The following is a 4129-nucleotide window of genomic DNA, read 5'->3' as shown; positions in this document are numbered from 1 at the left end:
GACTCCTGCCAAATTTATGCTGCTCCACATAAGCCAAGTTATCTTGCCCTAAAACATCAGCTCGTGGTGGTATTGACAAAAGAAAGAATTAAAAGAGCAGCCGTCTGGCTGGGTTCATCTCTTTTCACCATTTCTCTCTGCCCAGCCTTCCCCTTTCTTGCCAAAAGCCTTTCTCAAGACCAATATGGGATTGTAAAAGAAAAGGATAATGCTCTCAGTGATGTAAGGCAGAAGGGAGCAGGGGAGAGCAAGAAGCCCAAAGAATGCAGAAAAGACAGTGGGAGGGATAGGGGGAGAGAGAGAGAGAAAGAGAGAGGGAGAGAGAGAAAAGAGAGACAGAGAAAGAAAGAAAGGAAGAAAGAGAGAGAGAAGAGGGAAAGAAGAGAGAAAGAAAGAAAAGAGAGACAGAGACAGAGAGAAGAAAAGAGAGAATGAGCTAAAAAGAGAAATAAAAGAGAGAAAGGAGAGAAAGAAGAGAGGGAGACAGAGAGAGGACAGAGAAAGAAAAGAGGAAGAAAGGAAAGAGAGAGAAGAGAGAAAGAAAAAGAGAAAGGAGAGAGAGAAAGGAAAGAAAGAAAGAGGAGAGACAGAGACAAAGAGAAAGAGAGAGAAGAGAAAGACAGAGAAAGAAAGAAAGAAAGAAAGAAAAAGAGAAACAGAAACAAAAAGAAAAGAGAGAAAGAAGAGAGAGACAAACAGAAAGAAGACAGAAAGAAAGAGAAAGAAAGAAACAGAGACAGAGAGACAGATAGAGACACAGAGAGAAGAGAAGAGAGAAAAAATAAGAGAAAGGAGAGAGAGAAAGGAGAGAAAAAAGGAAGAGAAGGAGACAGAGAAACAGAGAGGGGAGGCAGAGAAAGAAAAGAGGAAGAACGGAGAGAGGGAGAGAAGAGAGAAAGAAAAAAAGAGAAAGGAGAGAAAGAAAAGAGACAGAGACAGAGAAACAAAGAGAAACAGAGAAGAGAGAAAGAAAGAAAGAAAAAGAGAAAGGAGAGAGAGAGAGAAGACAGAGACAGAGAAACAAAGAGAAACAGAGAGAAGAGAGAAAGAAGAGGAAGAAAGGAGAGAGAGAGAGAGAGAGAGAGACAGACAGACAGACAGACAGACAGACAGACAGACAGACAGACAGACAGAAACAGAGACAGAGACAAAGAAAGAAGAGTTGAGAAAAGCAGTGGGAAAAAGAAGCGGGTTAAAAGCAGAGGCTTTAATCCATCCAGTTTAAAGCAGACAGATGCCTTCCCATCCACCTCCCAATCTTAACGTGAGAGAGCTGACAGCGAAAGGGGGAATGGGAAGGCTTTGATCAGGCTTGCAAGATTTCGTCTCTCTCTGAAGGGATATTGAGAAATTCGGTGTGCAAATCCCCTCCATCCATTGAGGCAAGGAATGGGCATAGTATTTTTACAAGGACAAAGGGAAACCTCTCTGCTTTCCGGAGGGTTGACGATGCAAATTTAATGTGTGCTGAAACAAGGTCTAACTCTGTTCCTACCACATCCTGGTTTACCATGGACTGCATAAGCCATAATGTCACACCCCATGGGAGTGGAATTCCTGACAGTGTCAACAATTAATCAGTGGAACGGCTTGCCACTAGGAGTTGGGGGTGCTTCAATACTAGAGGTTTTAAAGAAATAATTGGACAACTATTTGTCTGAAATGGCATAGGGCAGTGGTTCTCAACCTGGGGGTTGGGGTCCCTTTGGGGGTCAAATGACCGTTTCACAGGGGTTGCCTAAGACCACAGAAAAAGACAAATTTCTCATGGTGTTGGGAACTAAAGCTCCTATTCTGGCTCCTTGGAACATATTTTTACAATCCGACCAATCAGGCATTTACAGTGGGAGTGTCCCTCTGACTTTCCTGCCAATCAGCTTAAAGCTCTGTTGGGAGAATTGGCGCTAGACTTATGGTTGGAGGTCACCACAACATGAGGAACTTTTTTTTTTGAAGTATTTTTATTGAACTTTTTAAAAGGACAAACAAAGACACACAACATTGAACACTCAAGGAGCTGCCATTGCTCTGCTTATCTTAGAAGTCTAACTACTACAAAAAATAAAAACCTAACTATAGTCAGATCAATAGAAAAATAACATACATTTATATTAGATATTTATTAAATTTGACTCTATATGTCAATTAATTACGGTACTTTGTCTGTAAAATACTTATTCAAAAACATATAATATAGTAAATAGCATATCTAAATTTATTCTACTGTAAACCTTTTTTAAACTATTAAACTCTAACTTATAAAATTTCAAAACTATAAATTCAAAAAATGATAAATTCTTGTTACTTTAACTTGTAATATTATTTTTAAAATCCCACCATTCATACAATTTGTTCCATATTTTATAATATTCTGTTTCTACTTGATTATTCAAGCGTTTTGTCATCATATCTAAGTCTGCACCTTCCATAATTTTTTTATAAACTTCTGCATCCTTTGGTATTTCCTTATCTTTCCATTTCTATGCAAATGTAATTCTTGCCACAACCAATATATGTATTGCAACAAGAGGAACTCAATCTGTATAGTCTGGAGGACAGAAGGAAAAGGGGGGACATGATCGAAACATTTAAATATATTAAAGGGTGGGAGTGTCCCTCTGACTTTCCTGCCAATCAGCTTAAAGCTCTGTTGGGAGAATTGGCGCTAGACTTATGGTTGGAGGTCACCACAACATGAGGAACTTTTTTTTTTGAAGTATTTTTATTGAACTTTTTAAAAGGACAAACAAAGACACACAACATTGAACACTCAAGGAGCTGCCATTGCTCTGCTTATCTTAGAAGTCTAACTACTACAAAAAATAAAAACCTTATGACTCTATATGTCAATTAATTACGGTACTTTGTCTGTAAAATACTTATTCAAAAACATATAATATAGTAAATAGCATATCTAAATTTATTCTACTGTAAACCTTTTTTAAACTATTAAACTCTAACTTATAAAATTTCAAAACTATAAATTCAAAAAATGATAAATTCTTGTTACTTTAACTTGTAATATTATTTTTAAAATCCCACCATTCATACAATTTGTTCCATATTTTATAATATTCTGTTTCTACTTGATTATTCAAGCGTTTTGTCATCATATCTAAGTCTGCACCTTCCATAATTTTTTTATAAACTTCTGCATCCTTTGGTATTTCCTTATCTTTCCATTTCTGTGCAAATGTAATTCTTGCCACAACCAATATATGTATTGCAACATGAGGAACTCAATCTGTATAGTCTGGAGGACAGAAGGAAAAGGGGGGACATGATCGAAACATTTAAATATATTAAAGGGTTAAATAAGGTCCAGGAGGGAAGTGTTTTTAATAGGAAAGTGAACACAAGAATAAGGGGACACAATCTGAAGTTAGTTGGGGGAAAGATCAAAAGCAACATGAGAAAATATTATTTTACTGAAAGAGTAGTAGATCCTTGGAACAAACTTCCAGCAGATGTGGTAGATAAATCCACAGTAACTGAATTTAAACATGCCTGGGATAAACATAGATCCATTGTAAGATAAAATACAGGAAGTAGTATAAGGGCAGACTAGATGGACCATGAGGTCTTTTTCTGCCGTCAGTCTTCTATGTTTCTATTATTCAAGTGTTTTGTCATCATATCTAATTCTGCACATTCCATAATGTTTTTATAAACTTCTGCATCCTTTGGTATTTCCTTACCTTTCCATTTCTGTGCAAATGTAATTCTTGCCGCAACCAATATATGTATTGCAACATGGGGAACTTTTATTAAGGGGTCGTTGCATTAGGAAGGTTGAGAACCTCTGGCATAGGGTCTTCTACTTGAGTAGGGGTTGGGTTAGAAGACCTTCAGGGTCCCCTCCAATTCTGTTACTCTGGAGCAGTGTCAGGTGCATTAGGACTTCACAGGAACTGTCACAAGAACTGGGCCTGACTGATCTAGTGAAGAGAAGGACCAGGGGAGATATGAGAGCAGTCTTCCAATACTTGAGGGGCTGCCCTAGAGAGGAGGGGGGGTCCAGCTATTTTCCAAGGCACCTGAAGGCCAAACAAGGAATAATGGATGGAAACTGAACAAGGAGAGGTTCAACCTGGAAATAAGGAGGAATTTTCTGACAGCGACAACAATT

This window comes from Erythrolamprus reginae, chromosome 9, assembly GCF_031021105.1.
Source record: "Erythrolamprus reginae isolate rEryReg1 chromosome 9, rEryReg1.hap1, whole genome shotgun sequence".
NCBI classification, from domain to species: Eukaryota; Metazoa; Chordata; class Lepidosauria; order Squamata; family Dipsadidae; genus Erythrolamprus; species Erythrolamprus reginae.
Note: the sequence above shows the minus strand (reverse complement) of the source record.